Source organism: Schistocerca cancellata, unplaced genomic scaffold, assembly GCF_023864275.1.
Source record: "Schistocerca cancellata isolate TAMUIC-IGC-003103 unplaced genomic scaffold, iqSchCanc2.1 HiC_scaffold_1100, whole genome shotgun sequence".
Classification (NCBI taxonomy): Eukaryota; Metazoa; Arthropoda; class Insecta; order Orthoptera; family Acrididae; genus Schistocerca; species Schistocerca cancellata.
Window position 1 is genome coordinate 5,097,385 of NW_026047099.1, and position 24,992 is coordinate 5,122,376.

At 55.1% G+C, this 24,992-nt stretch overlaps 25 non-coding genes and 1 pseudogene across 25 annotated transcripts; all 26 read right to left on the reverse strand.

Annotated features, from left to right (window-relative positions):
- Positions 1-673: 673 nt before the first annotated feature.
- On the reverse strand, positions 674-792 carry LOC126155011 (5S ribosomal RNA). Its single transcript, XR_007532532.1, has one exon. It is a non-coding gene; the product is annotated as a 5S ribosomal RNA (ribosomal RNA).
- An 827-nt stretch (positions 793-1,619) lies between these two features.
- On the reverse strand, positions 1,620-1,738 carry LOC126154944 (5S ribosomal RNA). Its single transcript, XR_007532470.1, has one exon. It is a non-coding gene; the product is annotated as a 5S ribosomal RNA (ribosomal RNA).
- Positions 1,739-2,564: 826 nt separating this feature from the next.
- LOC126154807 (5S ribosomal RNA) lies at positions 2,565-2,683 on the reverse strand. Its single transcript, XR_007532341.1, has one exon. It is a non-coding gene; the product is annotated as a 5S ribosomal RNA (ribosomal RNA).
- Positions 2,684-3,510: 827 nt separating this feature from the next.
- LOC126155384 (5S ribosomal RNA) lies at positions 3,511-3,629 on the reverse strand. The gene has a single exon (XR_007532880.1). It is a non-coding gene; the product is annotated as a 5S ribosomal RNA (ribosomal RNA).
- Positions 3,630-4,455: 826 nt separating this feature from the next.
- Positions 4,456-4,574, reverse strand: LOC126155373 (5S ribosomal RNA). Its single transcript, XR_007532870.1, has one exon. It is a non-coding gene; the product is annotated as a 5S ribosomal RNA (ribosomal RNA).
- An 827-nt stretch (positions 4,575-5,401) lies between these two features.
- Positions 5,402-5,520, reverse strand: LOC126154945 (5S ribosomal RNA). Its single transcript, XR_007532471.1, has one exon. It is a non-coding gene; the product is annotated as a 5S ribosomal RNA (ribosomal RNA).
- Positions 5,521-6,372: 852 nt separating this feature from the next.
- On the reverse strand, positions 6,373-6,491 carry LOC126155181 (5S ribosomal RNA). The gene has a single exon (XR_007532690.1). It is a non-coding gene; the product is annotated as a 5S ribosomal RNA (ribosomal RNA).
- An 826-nt stretch (positions 6,492-7,317) lies between these two features.
- Positions 7,318-7,436, reverse strand: LOC126155722 (5S ribosomal RNA). Its single transcript, XR_007533165.1, has one exon. It is a non-coding gene; the product is annotated as a 5S ribosomal RNA (ribosomal RNA).
- Positions 7,437-8,263: 827 nt separating this feature from the next.
- LOC126154947 (5S ribosomal RNA) lies at positions 8,264-8,382 on the reverse strand. Its single transcript, XR_007532473.1, has one exon. It is a non-coding gene; the product is annotated as a 5S ribosomal RNA (ribosomal RNA).
- An 852-nt stretch (positions 8,383-9,234) lies between these two features.
- LOC126155182 (5S ribosomal RNA) lies at positions 9,235-9,353 on the reverse strand. The gene has a single exon (XR_007532691.1). It is a non-coding gene; the product is annotated as a 5S ribosomal RNA (ribosomal RNA).
- An 826-nt stretch (positions 9,354-10,179) lies between these two features.
- On the reverse strand, positions 10,180-10,298 carry LOC126155359 (5S ribosomal RNA). The gene has a single exon (XR_007532857.1). It is a non-coding gene; the product is annotated as a 5S ribosomal RNA (ribosomal RNA).
- An 824-nt stretch (positions 10,299-11,122) lies between these two features.
- LOC126155322 (5S ribosomal RNA) lies at positions 11,123-11,240 on the reverse strand. The gene has a single exon (XR_007532821.1). It is a non-coding gene; the product is annotated as a 5S ribosomal RNA (ribosomal RNA).
- An 827-nt stretch (positions 11,241-12,067) lies between these two features.
- LOC126155121 (5S ribosomal RNA) lies at positions 12,068-12,186 on the reverse strand. The gene has a single exon (XR_007532634.1). It is a non-coding gene; the product is annotated as a 5S ribosomal RNA (ribosomal RNA).
- An 827-nt stretch (positions 12,187-13,013) lies between these two features.
- LOC126155338 (5S ribosomal RNA) lies at positions 13,014-13,132 on the reverse strand. The gene has a single exon (XR_007532837.1). It is a non-coding gene; the product is annotated as a 5S ribosomal RNA (ribosomal RNA).
- Positions 13,133-13,959: 827 nt separating this feature from the next.
- LOC126155273 (5S ribosomal RNA) lies at positions 13,960-14,078 on the reverse strand. Its single transcript, XR_007532775.1, has one exon. It is a non-coding gene; the product is annotated as a 5S ribosomal RNA (ribosomal RNA).
- An 826-nt stretch (positions 14,079-14,904) lies between these two features.
- Positions 14,905-15,023, reverse strand: LOC126155012 (5S ribosomal RNA). Its single transcript, XR_007532533.1, has one exon. It is a non-coding gene; the product is annotated as a 5S ribosomal RNA (ribosomal RNA).
- Positions 15,024-15,850: 827 nt separating this feature from the next.
- LOC126154948 (5S ribosomal RNA) lies at positions 15,851-15,969 on the reverse strand. The gene has a single exon (XR_007532474.1). It is a non-coding gene; the product is annotated as a 5S ribosomal RNA (ribosomal RNA).
- Positions 15,970-16,801: 832 nt separating this feature from the next.
- Positions 16,802-16,920, reverse strand: LOC126155342 (5S ribosomal RNA). Its single transcript, XR_007532841.1, has one exon. It is a non-coding gene; the product is annotated as a 5S ribosomal RNA (ribosomal RNA).
- An 827-nt stretch (positions 16,921-17,747) lies between these two features.
- On the reverse strand, positions 17,748-17,866 carry LOC126154951 (5S ribosomal RNA). Its single transcript, XR_007532475.1, has one exon. It is a non-coding gene; the product is annotated as a 5S ribosomal RNA (ribosomal RNA).
- An 827-nt stretch (positions 17,867-18,693) lies between these two features.
- LOC126155343 (5S ribosomal RNA) lies at positions 18,694-18,812 on the reverse strand. The gene has a single exon (XR_007532842.1). It is a non-coding gene; the product is annotated as a 5S ribosomal RNA (ribosomal RNA).
- Positions 18,813-19,638: 826 nt separating this feature from the next.
- LOC126154952 (5S ribosomal RNA) lies at positions 19,639-19,757 on the reverse strand. Its single transcript, XR_007532476.1, has one exon. It is a non-coding gene; the product is annotated as a 5S ribosomal RNA (ribosomal RNA).
- Positions 19,758-20,584: 827 nt separating this feature from the next.
- Positions 20,585-20,703, reverse strand: LOC126154953 (5S ribosomal RNA). The gene has a single exon (XR_007532477.1). It is a non-coding gene; the product is annotated as a 5S ribosomal RNA (ribosomal RNA).
- An 828-nt stretch (positions 20,704-21,531) lies between these two features.
- LOC126155396 (5S ribosomal RNA) lies at positions 21,532-21,650 on the reverse strand (annotated as a pseudogene).
- An 827-nt stretch (positions 21,651-22,477) lies between these two features.
- LOC126155361 (5S ribosomal RNA) lies at positions 22,478-22,596 on the reverse strand. Its single transcript, XR_007532859.1, has one exon. It is a non-coding gene; the product is annotated as a 5S ribosomal RNA (ribosomal RNA).
- An 826-nt stretch (positions 22,597-23,422) lies between these two features.
- On the reverse strand, positions 23,423-23,541 carry LOC126155308 (5S ribosomal RNA). Its single transcript, XR_007532808.1, has one exon. It is a non-coding gene; the product is annotated as a 5S ribosomal RNA (ribosomal RNA).
- An 826-nt stretch (positions 23,542-24,367) lies between these two features.
- Positions 24,368-24,486, reverse strand: LOC126154954 (5S ribosomal RNA). The gene has a single exon (XR_007532478.1). It is a non-coding gene; the product is annotated as a 5S ribosomal RNA (ribosomal RNA).
- Between the last annotated feature and the right edge of the window lie 506 nt (positions 24,487-24,992).

Consider the following 24,992-nt stretch of genomic DNA (forward strand, 5'->3'; position numbering starts at 1 on the left):
TGGCGGGCGCACCGCCGCGTGTGTGAGACGCACTGCTGCTCGTTGCACCCCCTGTCATTCGCTGGGCGCGTGCAGCCTTCGACACTAGCGGAGGACGCATCTTGTCCCTGGTGTTCAGCGGAGGGCCTGTGTGGGGTGTGGCAGTGTCGTGCTGGAGGGCGCCACTGGTAGCGATGTGGGCTTCCTCGCCTCGCCTCGCCTCGCCTCGCCTCGCCTCGCCTCACACCAGGTGTCTGCGTAGTTTGCAGTGCATTCGCACCATTCCTATCCCTGTCCCTGTCCCCGTCCCGACTTGTCCCGACTTTGCTCGACTGCCGCTCGCTGCCGCTTGGGTCGTGGTCCATATGACAGCGCAAGCACGACAAACGTCTGCGGGACGAGACGAGACGACTAAGGAATACATTCGTGGTTACAAATCAAATTTGGAACTCTACACTCCTACATAACAATAGGCGGTGACGTATTTCAGAAATCACCTGCCGATTAGTACTGTTTTGTCGTTTTCAAAGTCTTCTTGGCAAACTTGGTTAGCACATTCTCCCTCAAACTGAGTTAATTACTGCATTTTCGTACCATTACAGTAGTTTAAAAGGCTTAAGGAAGCATCTTTGTCACAACAGAAAGGTAGTTTGAAAATTGGGCTGGCGACATAACAAAAAAACAAAAGGAAGGGAGCCAACAGCACCCGGGTTTCCCAGGCGGTCTCCCATCCAAGTACTAGCCGGGCACGATGATGCTTAACTTCGGTGATCGGACGAGAACCGGTGTATTCATCATGGTATGGCCGTTGGCGCTCATCTAATGTAGGAGCACGGCAGAATTCGCGTTCGGCTTTTCTCCCAAAACACAAAATGTTAGTTTTCGGCCGCATTTGACGAAAGCGCTTCCTTCCGCAACCGCCAGTTCCTCGAGGACGGCGCGGGGAGGCGCGCCCGGCGTCCCAGCAGAGTGACGGCCGAATCGGCGGGCGCACCGCCGCGTGTGTGAGACGCACTGCTGCTCGGTGCACCCCCTGTCATTCGCTGGGCGCGTGCAGCCTTCGACACTAGCGGAGGACGCATCTTGTCCCTGGTGTTCAGCGGAGGGCCTGTGCGGGGTGTGGCAGTGTCGTGCTGGAGGGCGCCACTGGTAGCGATGTGGGCTTCCTTGCCTCGCCTCGCCACGCCTCACACCAGGTGTCTGCGTAGTTTGCAGTGCATTCGCACCATTCCTATCCCTGTCCCTGTCCCCGTCCCGACTTGTCCCGACTTTGGTCGACTGCCGCTCGCTGCCGCTCGGGTCGTGGTCCATATGACAGCGCAAGCACGACAAACGTCTGCGGGACGAGACGAGACGACTAAGGAATACATTCGTGGTTACAAATCAAATTTGGAACTCTACACTCCTACATAACAATAGGCGGTGACGTATTTCAGAAATCACCTGCCGATTCGTACTGTTTTGTCGTTTTCAAAGTCTTCTTGGCAAACTTGGTTAGCACATTCTCCCTCAAACTGAGTTAATTACTGCATTTTCGTACCATTACAGTAGTTTAAAAGGCTTAAGGAAGCATCTTTGTCACAACAGAAAGGTAGTTTGAAAATTGGGCTGGCGACATAACAAAAAAACAAAAGGAAGGGAGCCAACAGCACCCGGGTTTCCCAGGCGGTCACCCATCCAAGTACTAGCCGGGCACGATGATGCTTAACTTCGGTGATCGGACGAGAACCGGTGTATTCATCATGGTATGGCCGTTGGCGCTCATCTAATGTAGGAGCACGGCAGAATTCGCGTTCGGCTTTTCTCCCAACACACAAAATGTTAGTTTTCGGCCGCATTTGACGAAAGCGCTTCCTTCCGCAACCGCCAGTTCCTCGAGGACGGCGCGGGGAGGCGCGCCCGGCGTCCCAGCAGAGCGACGGCCGAATTGGCGGGCGCACCGCCGCGTGTGTGAGACGCACTGCTGCTCGTTGCACCCCCTGTCATTCGCTGGGCGCGTGCAGCCTTCGACACTAGCGGAGGACGCATCTTGTCCCTGGTGTTCAGCGGAGGGCCTGTGCGGGGTGTGGCAGTGTCGTGCTGGAGGGCGCCACTGGTAGCAATGTGGGCTTCTTCGCCTCGCCTCGCCACGCCTCACACCAGGTGTCTGCGTAGTTTGCAGTGCATTCGCACCATTCCTATCCCTGTCCCTGCCCCGTCCCGACTTGTCCCGACTTTGCTCGACTGCCGCTCGCTGCCGCTCGGGTCGTGGTCCATATGACAGCGCAAGCACGACAAACGTCTGCGGGACGAGACGAGACGACTAAGGAATACATTCGTGGTTACAAATCAAATTTGGAACTCTACACTCCTACATAACAATTGGCGGTGACGTATTTCAGAAATCACCTGCCGATTCGTACTGTTTTGTCGTTTTCAAAGTCTTCTTGGCAAACTTGGTTAGCACATTCTCCCTCAAACTGAGTTAATTACTGCATTTTCGTACCATTACAGTAGTTTAAAAGGCTTATGGAAGCATCTTTGTCACAACAGAAAGGTAGTTTGAAAATTGGGCTGGCGACATAACAAAAAAACAAAAGGAAGGGAGCCAGCAGCACCCGGGTTTCCCAGGCGGTCACCCATCCGAGTACTAGCCGGGCCCGATGATGCTTAACTTCGGTGATCGGACGAGAACCGGTGTATTCATCATGGTATGGCCGTTGGCGCTCATCTAATGTAGGAGCACGGCAGAATTTGCGTTCGGCTTTTCTCCCAACACACAAAATGTTAGTTTTCGGCCGCATTTGACGAAAGCGCTTCCTTCCGCAACCGCCAGTTCCTCGAGGACGGCGCGGGGAGGCGCGCCCGGCGTCCCAGCAGAGCGACGGCCGAATTGGCGGGCGCACCGCCGCGTGTGTGAGACGCACTGCTGCTCGTTGCACCCCCAGTCATTCGCTGGGCGCGTGCAGCCTTCGACACTAGCGGAGGACGCATCTTGTCCCTGGTGTTCAGCGGAGGGCCTGTGCGGGGTGTGGCAGTGTCGTGCTGGAGGGCGCCACTGGTAGCGATGTGGGCTTCCTTGCCTCGCCTCGCCACGCCTCACACCAGATGTCTGCGTAGTTTGCAGTGCATTCGCACCATTCCTATCCCTGTCCCTGTCCCCGTCCCGACTTGTCCCGACTTTGCTCGACTGCCGCTCGCTGCCGCTCGGGTCGTGGTCCATATGACAGCGCAAGCACGACAAACGTCTGCGAGACGAGACGAGACGACTAAGTAATACATTCGTGGTTACAAATCAAATTTGGAACTCTACACTCCTACACAACAATAGGCGGTGACGTATTTCAGAAATCACCTGCCGATTCGTACTGTTTTGTCGTTTTCAAAGTCTTCTTGGCAAACTTGGTTAGCACATTCTCCCTCAAACTGAGTTAATTACTGCATTTTCGTACCATTACAGTAGTTTAAAAGGCTTAAGGAAGCATCTTTGTCACAACAGGAAGGTAGTTTGAAAATTGGGCTGGCGACATAACAAAAAAACAAAAGGAAGGGAGCCAACAGCACCCGGGTTTCCCAGACGGTCACCCGTCCAAGTACTAGCCGGGTCCGATGACGCTTAGCTTTGGTGATCGGACGAGAACCGGTGTATTCATCATGGTATGGTCGTTGGCGCTCATCTAATGTAGGAGCACGGCAGAATTCGCGTTCGGCTTTTCTCCCAACACACAAAATGTTAGTTTTCGGCTGCATTTGACGAAAGCGCTTCCTTCCGCAACCGCCAGTTCCTCGAGGACGACGCGGGGAGGCGCGCCCGGCGTCCCAGCAGAGCGACGGCAGAATTGGCGGGCGCACCGCCGCGTGTGTGAGACGCACTGCTGCTCGTTGCACCCCCTGTCATTCGCTGGGCGCGTGCAGCCTTCGACACTAGCGGAGGACGCATCTTGTCCCTGGTGTTCAGCGGAGGGCCTGTGCGGGGTGTGGCAGTGTCGTGCTGGAGGGCGCCACTGGTAGCAATGTGGGCTTCTTCGCCTCGCCTCGCCACGCCTCACACCAGGTGTCTGCGTAGTTTGCAGTGCATTCCCACCATTCCTATCCCTGTCCCTGCCCCGTCCCGACTTGTCCCGACTTTGCTCGACTGCCGCTCGCTGCCGCTCGGGTCGTGGTCCATATGACAGCGCAAGCACGACAAACGTCTGCGGGACGAGACGAGACGACTAAGGAATACATTCGAGGTTACAAATCAAATTTGGAATTCTACACTCCTACACAACAATAGGCGGTGACGTATTTCAGAAATCACCTGCCGATTCGTACTGTTTTGTCGTTTTCAAAGTCTTCTTGGCAAACTTGGTTAGCACATTCTCCCTCAAACTGAGTTAATTACTGCATTTTCGTACCATTACAGTAGTTTAAAGGGCTTAAGGAAGCATCTTTGTCACAACAGAAAGGTAGTTTGAAAATTGGGCTGGCGACATAACAAAAAAACAAAAGGAAGGGAGCCAACAGCACCCGGGTTTCCCAGGCGGGCACCCGTCCAAGTACTAGCCGGGTCCGATGATGCTTAACTTTGGTGATCGGACGAGAACCGGTGTATTCATCATGGTATGGTCGTTGGCGCTCATCTAATGTAGGAGCACGGCAGAATTCGCGTTCGGCTTTTCTCCCAACACACAAAATGTTAGTTTTCGGCCGCATTTGACGAAAGCGCTTCCTTCCGCAACCGCCAGTTCCTCGAGGACGGCGCGGGGAGGCGCGCCCGGCGTCCCAGCAGAGCGACGGCCGAATTGGCGGGCGCACCGCCGCGTGTGTGAGACGCACTGCTGCTCGTTGCACCCCCTGTCATTCGCTGGGCGCGTGCAGCCTTCGACACTAGCGGAGGACGCATCTTGTCCCTGGTGTTCAGCGGAGGGCCTGTGCGGGGTGTGGCAGTGTCGTGCTGGAGGGCGCCACTGGTAGCGATGTGGGCTTCCTTGCCTCGCCTCGCCACGCCTCACACCAGGTGTCTGCGTAGTTTGCAGTGCATTCGCACCATTCCTATCCCTGTCCCTGTCCCCGTCCCGACTTGTCCCGACTTTGCTCGACTGCCAATCGCTGCCGCTCGGGTCGTGGTCCATATGACAGCGCAAGCACGACAAACGTCTGCGGGACGAGACGAGACGACTAAGGAATACATTCGTGGTTACAAATCAAATTTGGAACTCTACACTCCTACATAACAATAGGCGGTGACGTATTTCAGAAATCACCTGCCGATTCGTACTGTTTTGTCGTTTTCAAAGTCTTCTTGGCAAACTTGGTTAGCACATTCTCCCTCAAACTGAGTTAATTACTGCATTTTCGTACCATTACAGTAGTTTAAAAGGCTTAAGGAAGCATCTTTGTCACAACAGAAAGGTAGTTTGAAAATTGGGCTGGCGACATAACAAAAAAACAAAAGGAAGGGAGCCAACAGCACCCGGGTTTCCCAGGCGGTCACCCATCCAAGTACTAGCCGGGCACGATGATGCTTAACTTCGGTGATCGGACGAGAACCGGTGTATTCATCATGGTATGGCCGTTGGCGCTCATCTAATGTAGGAGCACGGCAGAATTCGCGTTCGGCTTTTCTCCCAACACCCAAAATGTTAGTTTTCGGCCGCATTTGACGAAAGCGCTTCCTTCCGCAACCGCCAGTTCCTCGAGGACGGCGCGGGGAGGCGCGCCCGGCGTCCCAGCAGAGCGACGGCCGAATTGGCGGGCGCACCGCCGCGTGTGTGAGACGCACTGCTGCTCGTTGCACCCCCTGTCATTCGCTGGGCGCGTGCAGCCTTCGACACTAGCGGAGGACGCATCTTGTCCCTGGTGTTCAGCGGAGGGCCTGTGTGGGGTGTGGCAGTGTCGTGCTGGAGGGCGCCACTGGTAGCGATGTGGGCTTCCTCGCCTCGCCTCGCCTCGCTTCGCCTCGCCTCGCCTCGCCTCGCCTCACACCAGGTGTCTGCGTAGTTTGCAGTGCATTCGCACCATTCCTATCCCTGTCCCTGTCCCCGTCCCGACTTGTCCCGACTTTGCTCGACTGCCGCTTGCTGCCGCTCGGGTCGTGGTCCATATGACAGCGCAAGCACGACAAACGTCTGCGGGACGAGACGAGACGACTAAGGAATACATTCGTGGTTACAAATCAAATTTGGAACTCTACACTCCTACACAACAATAGGCGGTGACGTATTTCAGAAATCACCTGCCGATTCGTACTGTCTTGTCGTTTTCAAAGTCTTCTTGGCAAACTTGGTTAGCACATTCTCCCTCAAACTGAGTTAATTACTGCATTTTCGTACCATTACAGTAGTTTAAATGGCTTAAGGAAGCATCTTTGTCACAACAGAAAGGTAGTTTGAAAATTGGGCTGACGACATAACAAAAAAACAAAAGGAAGGGAGCCAACAGCACCCGGGTTTCCCAAGCGGTCACCCATCCAAGTACTAGCCGGGCACGATGATGCTTAACTTCGGTGATCGGACGAGAACCAGTGTATTCATCATGGTATGGCCGTTGGCGCTCATCTAATGTAGGAGCACGGCAGAATTCGCGTTCGGCTTTTCTCCCAACACCCAAAATGTTAGTTTTCGGCCGCATTTGACGAAAGCGCTTCCTTCCGCAACCGCCAGTTCCTCGAGGACGGCGCGGGGAGGCGCGCCCGGCGTCCCAGCAGAGCGACGGCCGAATTGGCGGGCGCACCGCCGCGTGTGTGAGACGCACTGCTGCTCGTTGCACCCCCTGTCATTCGCTGGGCGCGTGCAGCCTTCGACACTAGCGGAGGACGCATCTTGTCCCTGGTGTTCAGCGGAGGGCCTGTGCGGGGTGTGGCAGTGTCGTGCTGGAGGGCGCCACTGGTAGCGATGTGGGCTTCCTCGCCTCGCCTCGCCTCGCCTCACACCAGGTGTCTGCGTAGTTTGCAGTGCATTCGCACCATTCCTATCCCTGTCCCTGTCCCCGTCCCGACTTGTCCCGACTTTGCTCGACTGCCGCTCGCTGCCGCTCGGGTTGTGGTCCATATGACAGCGCAAGCACGACAAACGTCTGCGGGACGAGACGAGACGACTAAGGAATACATTCGTGGTTACAAATCAAATTTGGAACTCTACACTCCTACACAACAATAGGCGGTGACGTATTTCAGAAATCACCTGCCGATTCGTACTGTTTTGTCGTTTTCAAAGTCTTCTTGGCAAACTTGGTTAGCACATTCTCCCTCAACTTAGTTAATTACTGCATTTTCGTACCATTACAGTAGTATAAAAGGCTTAAGGAAGCATCTTTGTCACAACAGAAAGGTAGTTTGAAAATTGGGCTGGCGACATAACAAAAAAACAAAAGGAAGGGAGCCAACAGCACCAGGGTTTCCCAGGCGGTCACCCATCCAAGTACTTGCCGGGCCCGATGATGCTTAACTTCGGTGATCGGACGAGAACCGGTGTATTCATCATGGTATGGCCGTTGGCGCTCATCTAACGTAGGAGCACGGCAGAATTCGCGTTCGGCTTTTCTCCCAACACACAAAATGTTAGTTATCGGCCGCATTTGACGAAAGCGCTTCCTTCCGCAACCGCCAGTTCCTCGAGGACGGCGCGGGGAGGCGCGCCCGGGGTCCCAGCAGAGCGACGGCCGAATTGGCGGGCGCACCGCCGCGTGTGTGAGACGCACTGCTGCTCGTTGCACCCCCTGTCATTCGCTGGGCGCGTGCAGCCTTCCACACTAGCGGAGGACGCATCTTGACCCTGGTGTTCAGCGGAGGGCCTGTGCGGGATGTGGCAGTGTCGTGCTGGAGGGCGCCACTGGTAGCGATGTGGGCTTCCTCGCCTCGCCTCGCCTCGCCTCACACCAGGTGTCTGCGTAGTTTGCAGTGCATTCGCACCATTCCTATCCCTGTCCCTGTCCCCGTCCCGGCTTGTCCCGACTTTGCTCGACTGCCGCTCGCTGCCGCTCGGGTCGTGGTCCATATGACAGCGCAAGCACGACAAACGTCTGCGGGACGAGACGAGACGACTAAGGAATACATTCGTGGTTACAAATCAAATTTGGAACTCTACACTCCTACATAACAATAGGCGGTGACGTATTTCAGAAATCACCTGCCGATTCGTACTGTTTTGTCGTTTTCAAAGTCTTCTTGGCAAACTTGGTTAGCACATTCTCCCTCAAACTGAGTTAATTACTGCATTTTCGTACCATTACAGTAGTTTAAAAGGCTTAAGGAAGCATCTTTGTCACAACAGAAAGGTAGTTTGAAAATTGGGCTGGCGACATAACAAAAAAACAAAAGGAACGGAGCCAACAGCACCCGGGTTTCCCAGGCGGTCACCCATCCAAGTACTAGCCGGGCACGATGATGCTTAACTTCGGTGATCGGACGAGAACCGGTGTATTCATCATGGTATGGCCGTTGGCGCTCATCTAATGTAGGAGCACGGCAGAATTCGCGTTCGGCTTTTCTCCCAACACCCAAAATGTTAGTTTTCGGCCGCATTTGACGAAAGCGCTTCCTTCCGCAACCGCCAGTTCCTCGAGGACGGCGCGGGGAGGCGCGCCCGGCGTCCCAGCAGAGCGACGGCCGAATTGGCGGGCGCACCGCCGCGTGTGTGAGACGCACTGCTGCTCGTTGCACCCCCTGTCATTCGCTGGGCGCGTGCAGCCTTCGACACTAGCGGAGGACGCATCTTGTCCCTGGTGTTCAGCGGAGGGCCTGTGTGGGGTGTGGCAGTGTCGTGCTGGAGGGCGCCACTGGTAGCGATGTGGGCTTCCTCGCCTCGCCTCGCCTCGCCTCGCCTCGCCTCGCCTCGCCTCGCCTCACACCAGGTGTCTGCGTAGTTTGCAGTGCATTCGCACCATTCCTATCCCTGTCCCTGTCCCCGTCCCGACTTGTCCCGACTTTGCTCGACTGCCGCTTGCTGCCGCTCGGGTCGTGGTCCATATGACAGCGCAAGCACGACAAACGTCTGCGGGACGAGACGAGACGACTAAGGAATACATTCGTGGTTACAAATCAAATTTGGAACTCTACACTCCTACACAACAATAGGCGGTGACGTATTTCAGAAATCACCTGCCGATTCGTACTGTCTTGTCGTTTTCAAAGTCTTCTTGGCAAACTTGGTTAGCACATTCTCCCTCAAACTGAGTTAATTACTGCATTTTCGTACCATTACAGTAGTTTAAATGGCTTAAGGAAGCATCTTTGTCACAACAGAAAGGTAGTTTGAAAATTGGGCTGACGACATAACAAAAAAACAAAAGGAAGGGAGCCAACAGCACCCGGGTTTCCCAAGCGGTCACCCATCCAAGTACTAGCCGGGCACGATGATGCTTAACTTCGGTGATCGGACGAGAACCAGTGTATTCATCATGGTATGGCCGTTGGCGCTCATCTAATGTAGGAGCACGGCAGAATTCGCGTTCGGCTTTTCTCCCAACACCCAAAATGTTAGTTTTCGGCCGCATTTGACGAAAGCGCTTCCTTCCGCAACCGCCAGTTCCTCGAGGACGGCGCGGGGAGGCGCGCCCGGCGTCCCAGCAGAGCGACGGCCGAATTGGCGGGCGCACCGCCGCGTGTGTGAGACGCACTGCTGCTCGTTGCACCCCCTGTCATTCGCTGGGCGCGTGCAGCCTTCGACACTAGCGGAGGACGCATCTTGTCCCTGGTGTTCAGCGGAGGGCCTGTGCGGGGTGTGGCAGTGTCGTGCTGGAGGGCGCCACTGGTAGCGATGTGGGCTTCCTCGCCTCGCCTCGCCTCGCCTCACACCAGGTGTCTGCGTAGTTTGCAGTGCATTCGCACCATTCCTATCCCTGTCCCTGTCCCCGTCCCGACTTGTCCCGACTTTGCTCGACTGCCGCTCGCTGCCGCTCGGGTTGTGGTCCATATGACAGCGCAAGCACGACAAACGTCTGCGGGACGAGACGAGACGACTAAGGAATACATTCGTGGTTACAAATCAAATTTGGAACTCTACACTCCTACACAACAATAGGCGGTGACGTATTTCAGAAATCACCTGCCGATTCGTACTGTTTTGTCGTTTTCAAAGTCTTCTTGGCAAACTTGGTTAGCACATTCTCCCTCAACTTAGTTAATTACTGCATTTTCGTACCATTACAGTAGTATAAAAGGCTTAAGGAAGCATCTTTGTCACAACAGAAAGGTAGTTTGAAAATTGGGCTGGCGACATAACAAAAAAACAAAAGGAAGGGAGCCAACAGCACCCGGGTTACCAAGGCGGTCACCCAGCCAAGTACTAGCCGGGCACGATGATGCTTAACTTCGGTGATCGGACGAGAACCGGTGTATTCATCATGGTATGGCCGTTGGCGCTCATCTAATGTAGGAGCACGGCAGAATTCGCGTTCGGCTTTTCTCCCAACACCCAAAATGTTAGTTTTCGGCCGCATTTGACGAAAGCGCTTCCTTCCGCAACCGCCAGTTCCTCGAGGACGGCGCGGGGAGGCGCGCCCGGCGTCCCAGCAGAGCGACGGCCGAATTGGCGGGCGCACCGCCGCGTGTGTGAGACGCACTGCTGCTCGTTGCACCCCCTGTCATTCGCTGGGCGCGTGCAGCCTTCGACACTAGCGGAGGACGCATCTTGACTCTGGTGTTCAGCGGAGGGCCTGTGGGGGGTGTGGCAGTGTCGTGCTGGAGGGCGCCACTGGTAGCGATGTGGGCTTCCTCGCGTCGCCTCGCCACGCATCACACCAGGTGTCTGCGTAGCTTGCAGTGCATTCGCACCATTCCTATCCCTGTCCCTGTCCCCGTCCCGACTTGTCCCGACTTTGCTCGACTGCCGCTCGCTGCCGCTCGGGTCGTGGTCCATATGACAGCGCAATCACGACAAACGTCTGCGGGACGAGACGAGACGACTAAGGAATACATTCGTGGTTACAAATCAAATTTGGAACTCTACACTCCTACACAACAATAGGCGGTGACGTATTTCAGAAATCACCTGCCGATTCGTACTGTTTTGTCGTTTTCAAAGTCTTCTTGGCAAACTTGGTTAGCACATTCTCCCTCAAACTGAGTTAATTACTGCATTTTCGTACCATTACAGTAGTTTAAAAGGCTTAAGGAAGCATCTTTGTCACAACAGAAAGGTAGTTTGAAAATTGGGCTGGCGACATAAAAAAACAAAAGGAAGGGAGCCAACAGCACCCGGGTTTCCCAGGCGGTCACCCTCCAAGAACTTGCCGGGCCCGATGATGCTTAACTTCGGTGATCGGACGAGAACCGGTGTATTCATCATGGCATGGCCGTTGGCGCTCATCTAATGTAGGAGCACGGCAGAATTCGCGTTCGGCTTATCTCCCAACACACAAAATGTTAGTTTTCGGCCGCATTTGACGAAAGCGCTTCCTTCCGCAACCGCCAGTTCCTCGAGGACCGTGCGGAGAGGCGCGTCCGGCGTCCCAGCAGTGCGACGGCCGAATTGGCGGGCGCACCGCCGCGTGTGTGAGACGCACTGCTGCTCGTTGCACCCCCTGTCATTCGCTGGGCGCGTGCAGCCTTCGACACTAGCGGAGGACGCATCTTGTCCCTGGTGTTCAGCGGAGGGCCTGTGCGGGGTTTGGCAGTGTCGTGCTGGAGGGCGCCACTGGTAGCGATGTGGGCTTCCTCGCCTCGCCTCGCCTCGCCTCACACCAGGTGTCTGCGTAGTTTGCAGTGCATTCGCACCATTCCTATCCCTGTCCCTGTCCCCGTCCCGACTTGTCCCGACTTTGCTCGACTGCCGCTCGCTGCCGCTCGGGTCGTGGTCCATATGACAGCGCAAGCACGACAAACGTCTGCGGGACGAGACGAGACGACTAAGGAATACTTTCGTGGTTACAAATCAAATTTGGAACTCTACACTCCTACACAACAATAGGCGGTGACGTATTTCAGAAATCACCTGCCGATTCGTCCTGTTTTGTCGTTTTCAAAGTCTTCTTGGCAAACTTGGTTAGCACATTCGCCCTCAAACTGAGTTAATTACTGCATTTTCGTACCATTACAGTAGTTTAAAAGGCTTAAGGAAGCATCTTTGTCACAACAGAAAGGTAGTTTGAAAATTGGGCTGGCGACATAACAAAAAAACAGAAGGAAGGGAGCCAACAGCACCCGGGTTTAACAGGCGGTCACCCATCCAAGTACTAGCCGGGCCCGATGATGCTTAACTTCGGTGATCGGACGAGAACCGGTGTATTCATCATGGTATGGCCGTTGGCGCTCATCTAATGTAGGAGCACGGCAGAATTCGCGTTCGGCTTTTCTCCCAACACACAAAATGTTAGTTTTCGGCCGCATTTGACGAAAGCGCTTCCTTCCCTAACCGCCAGTTCCTCGAGGACGGCGCGGGGAGGCGCGCCCGCCGTCCCAGCAGAGCGACGGCCGAATTGGCGGGCGCACCGCCGCGTGTGTGAGACGCACTGCTGCTCGTTGCACCCCCAGTCATTCGCTGGGCGCGTGCAGCCTTCGACACTAGCGGAGGACGCATCTTGACCCTGGTGTTCAGCGGAGGGCCTGTGCGGGGTGTGGCAGTGTCGTGCTGGAGGGCGCCACTGGTAGCGATGTGGGCTTCCTCGCCTCGCCTCGCCTCGCCTCACACCAGGTGTCTGCGTAGTTTGCAGTGCATTCGCACCATTCCTATCCCTGTCCCTGTCCCCGTCCCGACTTGTCCCGACTTTGCTCGACTGCCGCTCGCTGCCGCTCGGGTCGTGGTCCATATGACAGCGCAAGCACGACAAACGTCTGCGGGACGACACGAGACGACTAAGGAATACTTTCGTGGTTACAAATCAAATTTGGAACTCTACACTCCTACACAACAATAGCCGGTGACGTATTTCAGAAATCACCTGCCGATTCGTACTGTTTTGTCGTTTTCAAAGTCTTCTTGGCAAACTTGGTTAGCACATTCTCCCTCAAACTGAGTTAATTACTGCATTTTCGTACCATTACAGTAGTTTAAAAGGCTTAAGGAAGCATCTTTGTCACAACAGAAAGGTAGTTTGAAAATTGGGCTGGCGACTTAACAAAAAAACAAAAGGAAGGGAGCCAACAGCAACCGGGTTTCCCAGGCAGTCACCCATCCAAGTACTAGCCGGGCACGATGATGCTTAACTTCGGTGATCGGACGAGAACCGGTGTATTCATCATGGTATGGCCGTTGCCGCTCATCTAATGTAGGAGCACGGCAGAATTCGCGTTCGGCTTTTCTCCCAACACACAAAATGTTAGTTTTCGGCCGCATTTGACGAAAGCGCTTCCTTCCGCAACCGCCAGTTCCTCGAGGACGGCGCGGGGAGGCGCGCCCGGCGTCCCAGCAGAGCGACGGCCGAATTGGCGGGCGCACCGCCGCGTGTGTGAGACGCACTGCTGCTCGTTGCACCCCCTGTCATTCGCTGGGCGCGTGCAGCCTTCGACATTAGCGGAGGACGCATCTTGACCCTGGTGTTCAGCGGAGGGCCTGTGCGGGGTGTGGCAGTGTCGTGCTGGAGGGCGCCACTGGTAGCGATGTGGGCTTCCTCGCGTCGCCTCGCCACGCATCACACCAGGTGTCTGCGTAGTTTGCAGTGCATTCGCACCATTCCTATCCCTGTCCCTGTCGCCGTCCCGACTTGTCCCGACTTTGCTCGACTGCCGCTCGCTGCCGCTCGGGTCGTGGTCCATATGACAGCGCAATCACGACAAACGTCAGCGGGACGAGACGAGACGACGAAGGAATACATTCGTGGTTACAAATCAAATTTGGAACTCTACACTCCTACACAACAATAGGCGGTGACGTATTTCAGAAATCACCTGCCGATTCGTACTGTTTTGTCGTTTTCAATGTCTTCTTGGCAAACTTGGTTACCACATTCTCCCTCAAACTGAGTTAATTACTGCATTTTCGTACCATTACAGTAGTTTAAAAGGCTTAAGGAAGCATCTTTGTCACAACAGAAAGGTAGTTTGAAAATTGGGCTGGCGACATAACAAAAAAACAAAAGGAAGGGAGCCAACAGCACCCGGGTTTCCCAGGCGGTCACCCATCCAAGTACTAGCCGGGCACGATGATGCTTAACTTCGGTGATTGGACGAGAACCGGTGTATTCATCATGGTATGGCCGTTGGCGCTCATCTAATGTAGGAGCACGGCAGAATTCGCGTTCGGCTTTTCTCCCAACACACAAAATGTTAGTTTTCAGCCGCATTTGACGAAAGCGCTTCCTTCCGCAACCGCCAGTTCCTCGAGGACGGCGCGGGGAGGCGCGCCCGGCGTCCCAGCAGAGCGACGGCCGAATTGGCGGGCGCACCGCCGCGTGTGTGAGACGCACTGCTGCTCGTTGCACCCCCTGTCATTCGCTGGGCGCGTGCAGCCTTCGACACTAGCGGAGGACGCATCTTGTCCCTGGTGTTCAGCGGAGGGCCTGTGCGGGGTGTGGCAGTGTCGTGCTGGAGGGCGCCACTGGTAGCGATGTGGGCTTCCTCGCCTCGCCTCGCCACGCCTCTCACCAGGTGTCTCTGTAGTTTGCAGTGCATTCGCAACATTCCTATCCCTGTCCCTGCCCCGTCCCGACTTGTCCCGACTTTGCTCGACTGCCGCTCGCTGCCGCTCGGGTCGTGGTCCATATGACAGCGCAAGCACGACAAAAGTCTGCGGGACGAGACGAGACGACTAAGGAATACATTCGTGGTTACAAATCAAATTTGGAACTCTACACTCCTACATAACAATAGGCGGTGACGTATTTCAGAAATCACCTGCCGATTCGTACTGTTTTGTCGTTTTCAAAGTCTTCTTGGCAAACTTGGTTAGCACATTCTCCCTCAAACTGAGTTAATTACTGCATTTTCGTACCATTACAGTAGTTTAAAAGGCTTAAGGAAGCATCTTTGTCACAACAGAAAGGTAGTTTGAAAATTGGGCTGGCGACATAACAAAAAAACAAAAGGAAGGGAGCCAACAGCACCCGGGTTTCCCAGGCGGTCTCCCATCCAAGTACTAGCCGGGCACGATGATGCTTAACTTCGGTGATCGGACGAGAACCGGTGTATTCATCATGGTATGGCCGTTGGCGCTCATCTAATGTAGGAGCACGGCAGAATTCGCGTTCGGCTTTTCTCCCAACACACAAAATGTTAGTTTTCGGCCGCATTTGACGAAAGCGCTTCCTTCCGCAACCGCCAGTTCCTCGAGGACGGCGCGGGGAGGCGCGCCCGGCGTCCCAGCAGAGCGACGGCCGAATTGGCGGGCGCACCGCCGCGTGTGTGAGACGCACTGCTGCTCGGTGCACCCCCTGTCATTCGCTGGGCGCGTGCAGCCTTCGACACTAGCGGAGGACGCATCTTGTCCCTGGTGTTCAGCGGAGGGCCTGTGCGGGGTGTGGCAGTGTCGTGCTGGAGGGCGCCACTGGTAGCGATGTGGGCTTCCTTGCCTCGCCTCGCCACGCCTCACACCAGGTGTCTGCGTAGTTTGCAGTGCATTCGCACCATTCCTATCCCTGTCCCTGTCCCCGTCCCGACTTGTCCCGACTTTGCTCGACTGCCGCTCGCTGCCGCTCGGGTCGTGGTCCATATGACAGCGCAAGCACGACAAACGTCTGCGGGACGAGACGAGACGACTAAGGAATACATTCGTGGTTACAAATCAAATATGGAACTCTACACTCCTACATAACAATAGGCGGTGACGTATTTCAGAAATCACCTGCCGATTCGTACTGTTTTGTCGTTTTCAAAGTCTTCTTGGCAAACTTGGTTAGCACATTCTCCCTCAAACTGAGTTAATTACTGCATTTTCGTACCATTACAGTAGTTTAAAAGGCTTAAGGAAGCATCTTTGTCACAACAGGAAGGTAGTTTGAAAATTGGGCTGGCGACATAACAAAAAAACAAAAGGAAGGGAGCCAACAGCACCCGGGTTTCCCAGGCGGTCACCCATCCAAGTACTAGCCGGGCACGATGATGCTTAACTTCGGTGATCGGACGAGAACCGGTGTATTCATCATGGTATGGCCGTTGGCGCTCATCTAATGTAGGAGCACGGCAGAATTCGCGTTCGGCTTTTCTCCCAACGCACAAAATGTTAGTTTTTGGCCGCATTTGACGAAAGCGCTTCCTTCCGCAACCGCCAGTTCCTCGAGGACGGCGCGGGGAGGCGCGCCCGGCGTCCCAGCAGAGCGACGGCCGAATTGGCGGGCGCACCGCCGCGTGTGTGAGACGCACTGCTGCTCGTTGCACCCCCTGTCATTCGCTGGGCGCGTGCAGCCTTCGACACTAGCGGAGGACGCATCTTGTCCCTGGTGTTCAGCGGAGGGCCTGTGCGGGGTTTGGCAGTGTCGTGCTGGAGGGCGCCACTGGTAGCGATGTGGGCTTCCTCGCCTCGCCTCGCCTCGCCTCGCCTCACACCAGGTGTCTGCGTAGTTTGCAGTGCATTCGCACCATTCCTATCCCTGTCCCTGTCGCCGTCCCGACTTGTCCCGACTTTGCTCGACTGCCGCTCGCTGCCGCTCGGGTCGTGGTCCATATGACAGCGCAAGCACGACAAACGTCTGCGGGACGAGACGAGACGACTAAGGAATACATTCGTGGTTACAAATCAAATTTGGAACTCTACACTCCTACACAACAATAGGCGGTGACGTATTTCAGAAATCACCTGCCGATTCGTACTGTTTTGTCGTTTTCAAAGTCTTCTTGGCAAACTTGGTTAGCACATTCTCCCTCAAACTGAGTTAATTACTGCATTTTCGTACCATTACAGTAGTTTAAAAGGCTTAAGGAAGCATCTTTGTCACAACAGGAAGGTAGTTTGAAAATTGGGCTGGCGACATAACAAAAAAACAAAAGGAAGGGAGCCAACAGCACCCGGGTTTCCCAGACGGTCACCCGTCCAAGTACTAGCCGGGTCCGATGATGCTTAACTTTGGTGATCGGACGAGAACCGGTGTATTCATCATGGTATGGTCGTTGGCGCTCATCTAATGTAGGAGCACGGCAGAATTCGCGTTCGGCTTTTCTCCCAACACACAAAATGTTAGTTTTCGGCCGCATTTGACGAAAGCGCTTCCTTCCGCAACCGCCAGTTCCTCGAGGACGGCGCGGGGAGGCGCGCCCGGCGTCCCAGCAGAGCGACGGCCGAATTGGCGGGCGCACCGCCGCGTGTGTGAGACGCACTGCTGCTCGGTGCACCCCCTGTCATTCGCTGGGCGCGTGCAGCCTTCGACACTAGCGGAGGACGCATCTTGTCCCTGGTGTTCAGCGGAGGGCCTGTGCGGGGTGTGGCAGTGTCGTGCTGGAGGGCGCCACTGGTAGCGATGTGGGCTTCCTTGCCTCGCCTCGCCACGCCTCACACCAGGTGTCTGCGTAGTTTGCAGTGCATTCGCACCATTCCTATCCCTGTCCCTGTCCCCGTCCCGACTTGTCCCGACTTTGCTCGACTGCCGCTCGCTGCCGCTCGGGTCGTGGTCCATATGACAGCGCAAGCACGACAAACGTCTGCGGGACGAGACGAGACGACTAAGGAATACATTCGTGGTTACAAATCAAATATGGAACTCTACACTCCTACATAACAATAGGCGGTGACGTATTTCAGAAATCACCTGCCGATTCGTACTGTTTTGTCGTTTTCAAAGTCTTCTTGGCAAACTTGGTTAGCACATTCTCCCTCAAACTGAGTTAATTACTGCATTTTCGTACCATTACAGTAGTTTAAAAGGCTTAAGGAAGCATCTTTGTCACAACAGGAAGGTAGTTTGAAAATTGGGCTGGCGACATAACAAAAAAACAAAAGGAAGGGAGCCAACAGCACCCGGGTTTCCCAGGCGGTCACCCATCCAAGTACTAGCCGGGCACGATGATGCTTAACTTCGGTGATCGGACGAGAACCGGTGTATTCATCATGGTATGGCCGTTGGCGCTCATCTAATGTAGGAGCACGGCAGAATTCGCGTTCGGCTTTTCTCCCAACGCACAAAATGTTAGTTTTTGGCCGCATTTGACGAAAGCGCTTCCTTCCGCAACCGCCAGTTCCTCGAGGACGGCGCGGGGAGGCGCGCCCGGCGTCCCAGCAGAGCGACGGCCGAATTGGCGGGCGCACCGCCGCGTGTGTGAGACGCACTGCTGCTCGTTGCACCCCCTGTCATTCGCTGGGCGCGTGCAGCCTTCGACACTAGCGGAGGACGCATCTTGTCCCTGGTGTTCAGCGGAGGGCCTGTGCGGGGTTTGGCAGTGTCGTGCTGGAGGGCGCCACTGGTAGCGATGTGGGCTTCCTCGCCTCGCCTCGCCTCGCCTCACACCAGGTGTCTGCGTAGTTTGCAGTGCATTCGCACCATTCCTATCCCTGTCCCTGTCGCCGTCCCGACTTGTCCCGACTTTGCTCGACTGCCGCTCGCTGCCGCTCGGGTCGTGGTCCATATGACAGCGCAAGCACGACAAACGTCTGCGGGACGAGACGAGACGACTAAGGAATACATTCGTGGTTACAAATCAAATTTGGAACTCTACACTCCTACACAACAATAGGCGGTGACGTATTTCAGAAATCACCTGCCGATTCGTACTGTTTTGTCGTTTTCAAAGTCTTCTTGGCAAACTTGGTTAGCACATTCTCCCTCAAACTGAGTTAATTACTGCATTTTCGTACCATTACAGTAGTTTAAAAGGCTTAAGGAAGCATCTTTGTCACAACAGGAAGGTAGTTTGAAAATTGGGCTGGCGACATAACAAAAAAACAAAAGGAAGGGAGCCAACAGCACCCGGGTTTCCCAGACGGTCACCCGTCCAAGTACTAGCCGGGTCCGATGATGCTTAACTTTGGTGATCGGACGAGAACCGGTGTATTCATCATGGTATGGTCGTTGGCGCTCATCTAATGTAGGAGCACGGCAGAATTCGCGTTCGGCTTTTCTCCCAACACACAAAATGTTAGTTTTCGGCCGCATTTGACGAAAGCGCTTCCTTCCGCAACCGCCAGTTCCTCGAGGACGGCGCGGGGAGGCGCGCCCGGCGTCCCAGCAGAGCGACGGCCGAATTGGCGGGCGCACCGCCGCGTGTGTGAGACGCACTGCTGCTCGTTGCACCCCCTGTCATTCGCTGGGCGCGTGCAGCCTTCGACACTAGCGGAGGACGCATCTTGTCCCTGGTGTTCAGCGGAGGGCCTGTGCGGGGTGTGGCAGTGTCGTGCTGGAGGGCGCCACTGGTAGCAATGTGGGCTTCTTCGCCTCGCCTCGCCACGCCTCACACCAGGTGTCTGCGTAGTTTGCAGTGCATTCGCACCATTCCTATCCCTGTCCCTGCCCCGTCCCGACTTGTCCCGACTTTGCTCGACTGCCGCTCGCTGCCGCTCGGGTCGTGGTCCATATGACAGCGCAAGCACGACAAACGTCTGCGGGACGAGACGAGACGACTAAGGAATACATTCGTGGTTACAAATCAAATTTGGAACTCTACACTCCTACATAACAATTGGCGGTGACGTATTTCAGAAATCACCTGCCGATTCGTACTGTTTTGTCGTTTTCAAAGTCTTCTTGGCAAACTTGGTTAGCACATTCTCCCTCAAACTGAGTTAATTACTGCATTTTCGTACCATTACAGTAGTTTAAAAGGCTAATGGAAGCATCTTTGTCACAACAGAAAGGTAGTTTGAAAATTGGGCTGGCGACATAACAAAAAAACAAAAGGAAGGGAGCCAACAGCACCCGGGTTTCCCAGGCGGTCACCCATCCAAGTACTAGCCGGGCACGATGATGCTTAACTTCGGTGATCGGACGAGAACCGGTGTATTCATCATGGTATGGCCGTTGGCGCTCATCTAATGTAGGAGCACGGCAGAATTTGCGTTCGGCTTTTCTCCCAACACACAAAATGTTAGTTTTCGGCCGCATTTGACGAAAGCGCTTCCTTCCGCAACCGCCAGTTCCTCGAGGACGGCGCGGGGAGGCGCGCCCGGTGTCCCAGCAGAGCGACGGCCGAATTGGCGGGCGCACCGCCGCGTGTGTGAGACGCACTGCTGCTCGTTGCACCCCCAGTCATACGCTGGGCGCGTGCAGCCTTCGACACTAGAGGATGACGCATCTTGTCCCTGGTGTTCAGCGGAGGGCCTGTGCGGGGTGTGGCAGTGTCGTGCTGGAGGGCGCCACTGGTAGCGATGTGGGCTTCCTTGCCTCGCCTCGCCACGCCTCACACCAGGTGTCTACGTAGTTTGCAGTGCATTCGCACCATTCCTATCCCTGTCCCTGTCCCCGTCCCGACTTGTCCCGACTTTGCTCGACTGCCGCTCGCTGCCGCTCGGGTCGTGGTCCATATGACAGCGCAAGCACGACAAACGTCTGCGGGACGAGACGAGACGACTAAGGAATACATTCGTGGTTACAAATCAAATTTGGAACTCTACACTCCTACATAACAATAGGCGGTGACGTATTTCAGAAATCACCTGCCGATTCGTACTGTTTTGTCGTTTTCAAAGTCTTCTTGGCAAACTTGGTTAGCACATTCTCCCTCAAACTGAGTTAATTACTGCATTTTCGTACCATTACAGTAGTTTAAAAGGCTTAAGGAAGCATCTTTGTCACAACAGAAAGGTAGTTTGAAAATTGGGCTGGCGACATAACAAAAAAACAAAAGGATGGGAGCCAACAGCACCCGGGTTTCCCAGGCGGTCACCCATCCAAGTACTAGCCGGGCACGATGATGCTTAACTTCGGTGATCGGACGAGAACCGGTGTATTCATCATGGTATGGCCGTTGGCGCTCATCTAATGTAGGAGCACGGCAGAATTCGCGTTCGGCTTTTCTCCCAACACACAAAATGTTAGTTTTCGGCCGCATTTGACGAAAGCGCTTCCTTCCGCAACCGCCAGTTCCTCGAGGACGGCGCGGGGAGGCGCGCCCGGCGTCCCAGCAGAGCGACGGCCGAATTGGCGGGCGCACCGCCGCGTGTGTGAGACGCACTGCTGCTCGTTGCACCCCCTGTCATTCGCTGGGCGCGTGCAGCCTTCGACACTAGCGGAGGACGCATCTTGTCCCGGGTGTTCAGCGGAGGGCCTGTGCGGGGTTTGGCAGTGTCGCGCTGGAGGGCGCCACTGGTAGCGATGTGGGCTTCCTCGCCTCGCCTCGCCTCGCCTCACACCAGGTGTCTGCGTAGTTTGCAGTGCATTCGCACCATTCCTATCCCTGTCCCTGTCGCCGTCCCGACTTGTCCCGACTTTGCTCGACTGCCGCTCGCTGCCGCTCGGGTCGTGGTCCATATGACAGCGCAAGCACGACAAACGTCTGCGGGACGAGACGAGACGACTAAGGAATACATTCGTGGTTACAAATCAAATTTGGAACTCTACACTCCTACACAACAATAGGCGGTGACGTATTTCAGAAATCACCTGCCGATTCGTACTGTTTTGTCGTTTTCAAAGTCTTCTTGGCAAACTTGGTTAGCACATTCTCCCTCAAACTGAGTTAATTACTGCATTTTCGTACCATTACAGTAGTTTAAAAGGCTTAAGGAAGCATCTTTGTCACAACAGGAAGGTAGTTTGAAAATTGGGCTGGCGACATGACAAAAAAAACAAAAGGAAGGGAGCCAACAGCACCCGGGTTTCCCAGGCGGTCACCCGTCCAAGTACTAGCCGGGTCCGATGATGCTAAACTTAGGTGATCGGACGAGAACCGGTGTATTCATCATGGTATGGTCGTTGGCGCTCATCTAATGTAGGAGCACGGCAGAATTCGCGTTCGGCTTTTCTCCCAACACACAAAATCTTAGTTTTCGGCCGCATTTGACGAAAGCGCTTCCTTCCGCAACCGCCAGTTCCTCGAGGACGGCGCCGGGAGGCGCGCCCGGCGTCCCAGCAGAGCGACGGCCGAATTGGCGGGCGCACCGCCGCGTGTGTGAGACGCACTGCTGCTCGTTGCACCCCCTGTCATTCGCTGGGCGCGTGCAGCCTTCGACACTAGCGGAGGACGCATCTTGTCCCTGGTGTTCAGCGGAGGGCCTGTGCGGGGTTTGGCAGTGTCATGCTGGAGGGCGCCACTGGTAGCGATGTGGGCTTCCTCGCCTCGCCTCGCCTCGCCTCACACCAGGTGTCTGCGTAGTTTGCAGTGCATTCGCACCATTCCTATCCCTGTCCCTGTCCCCGTCCCGACTTGTCCCGACTTTGCTCGACTGCCGCTCGCTGCCGCTCGGGTCGTGGTCCATATGACAGCGCAAGCACGACAAACGTCTGCGGGACGAGACGAGACGACTAAGGAATACATTCGTGGTTACAAATCAAATTTGGAACTCTACACTCCTACACAACAATAGGCGATGACGTATTTCAGAAATCACCTGCCGATTCGTACTGTTTTGTCGTTTTCAAAGTCTTCTTGGCAAACTTGGTTAGCACATTCTCCCTCAAACTGAGTTAATTACTGCATTTTCGTACCATTACAGTAGTTTAAAAGGCTTAAGGAAGCATCTTTGTCACAACAGGAAGGTAGTTTGAAAATTGGGCTGGCGACATAACAAAAAAACAAAAGGAAGGGAGCCAACAGCACCCGGGTTTCCCAGACGGTCACCCGTCCAAGTACTAGCCGGGTCCGATGATGCTTAGCTTTGGTGATCGGACGAGAACCGGTGTATTCATCATGGTATGGTCGTTGGCGCTCATCTAATGTAGGAGCACGGCAGAATTCGCGTTCGGCTTTTCTCCCAACACACAAAATGTTAGTTTTCGGCCGCATTTGACGAAAGCGCTTCCTTCCGCAACCGCCAGTTCCTCGAGGACGGCGCGGGGAGGCGCGCCCGGCGTCCCAGCAGAGCGACGGCAGAATTGGCGGGCGCACCGCCGCGTGTGTGAGACGCACTGCTGCTCGTTGCACCCCCTGTCATTCGCTGGGCGCGTGCAGCCTTCGACACTAGCGGAGGACGCATCTTGTCCCTGGTGTTCAGCGGAGGGCCTGTGCGGGGTGTGGCAGTGTCGTGCTGGAGGGCGCCACTGGTAGCAATGTGGGCTTCTTCGCCTCGCCTCGCCACGCCTCACACCAGGTGTCTGCGTAGTTTGCAGTGCATTCGCACCATTCCTATCCCTGTCCCTGCCCCGTCCCGACTTGTCCCGACTTTGCTCGACTGCCGCTCGCTGCCGCTCGGGTCGTGGTCCATATGACAGCGCAAGCACGACAAACGTCTGCGGGACGAGACGAGACGACTAAGGAATACATTCGTGGTTACAAATCAAATTTGGAATTCTACACTCCTACACAACAATAGGCGGTGACGTATTTCAGAAATCACCTGCCGATTCGTACTGTTTTGTCGTTTTCAAAGTCTTCTTGGCAAACTTGGTTAGCACATTCTCCCTCAAACTGAGTTAATTACTGCATTTTCGTACCATTACAGTAGTTTAAAAGGCTTAAGGAAGCATCTTTGTCACTACAGAAAGGTAGTTTGAAAATTGGGCTGGCGACATAACAAAAAAACAAAAGGAAGGGAGCCAACAGCACCCGGGTTTCCCAGGCGGTCACCCGTCCAAGTACTAGCCGGGTCCGATGATGCTTAACTTTGGTGATCGGACGAGAACCGGTGTATTCATCATGGTATGGTCGTTGGCGCTCATCTAATGTAGGAGCACGGCAGAATTCGCGTTCGGCTTTTCTCCCAACACACAAAATGTTAGTTTTCGTCCGCATTTGACGAAAGCGCTTCCTTCCGCAACCGCCAGTTCCTCGAGGACGGCGCGGGGAGGCGCGCCCGGCGTCCCAGCAGAGCGACGGCCGAATTGGCGGGCGCACCGCCGCGTGTGTGAGACGCACTGCTGCTCGTTGCACCCCCTGTCATTCGCTGGGCGCGTGCAGCCTTCCACACTAGCGGAGGACGCATCTTGTCCCTGGTGTTCAGCGGAGGGCCTGTTCGGGGTGTGGCAGTGTCATGCTGGAGGGCGCCACTGGTAGCAATGTGGGCTTCTTCGCCTCGCCTCGCCACGCCTCACACCAGGTGTCTGCGTAGTTTGCAGTGCATTCGCACCATTCCAATCACTGTCCCTGCCCCGTCCCGACTTGTCCCGACTTTGCTCGACTGCCGCTCGCTGCCGCTCGGGTCGTGGTCCATATGACAGCGCAAGCACGACAAACGTCTGCGGGACGAGACGAGACGACTAAGGAATACATTCGTGGTTACAAATCAAATTTGGAACTCTACACTCCTACATAACAATAGGCGGTGACGTATTTCAGAAATCACCTGCCGATTCGTACTGTTTTGTCGTTTTCAAAGTCTTCTTGGCAAACTTGGTTACCACATTCTCCCTCAAACTGAGTTAATTACTGCATTTTCGTACCATTACAGTAGTTTAAAAGGCTTAAGGAAGCATCTTTGTCACAACAGAAAGGTAGTTTGAAAATTGGGCTGGCGACATAACAAAAAAACAAAAGGAAGGGAGCCAACAGCACCCGGGTTTCCCAGGCGGTCACCCATCCAAGTACTAGCCGGGCACGATGATGCTTAACTTCGGTGATCGGACGAGAACCGGTGTATTCATCATGGTATGGCCGTTGGCGCTCATCTAATGTAGGAGCACGGCAGAATTCGCGTTCGGCTTTTCTCCCAACACCCAAAATGTTAGTTTTCGGCCGCATTTGACGAAAGCGCTTCCTTCCGCAACCGCCAGTTCCTCGAGGACGGCGCGGGGAGGCGCGCCCGGCGTCCCAGCAGAGCGACGGCCGAATTGGCGGGCGCACCGCCGCGTGTGTGAGAGCACTGCTGCTCGTTGCACCCCCTGTCATTCGCTGGGCGCGTGCAGCCTTCGACACTAGCGGAGGACGCATCTTGTCCCTGGTGTTCAGCGGAGGGCCTGTGCGGGGTGTGGCAGTGTCGTGCTGGAGGGCGCCACTGGTAGCGATGTGGGCTTCCTTGCCTCGCCTCGCCACGCCTCACACCAGGTGTCTGCGTAGTTTGCAGTGCATTCGCACCATACCTATCCCTGTCCCTGTCCCCGTCCCGAATTGTCCCGACTTTGCTCGACTGCCGCTCGCTGCCGCTCGGGTCGTGGTCCATATGACAGCG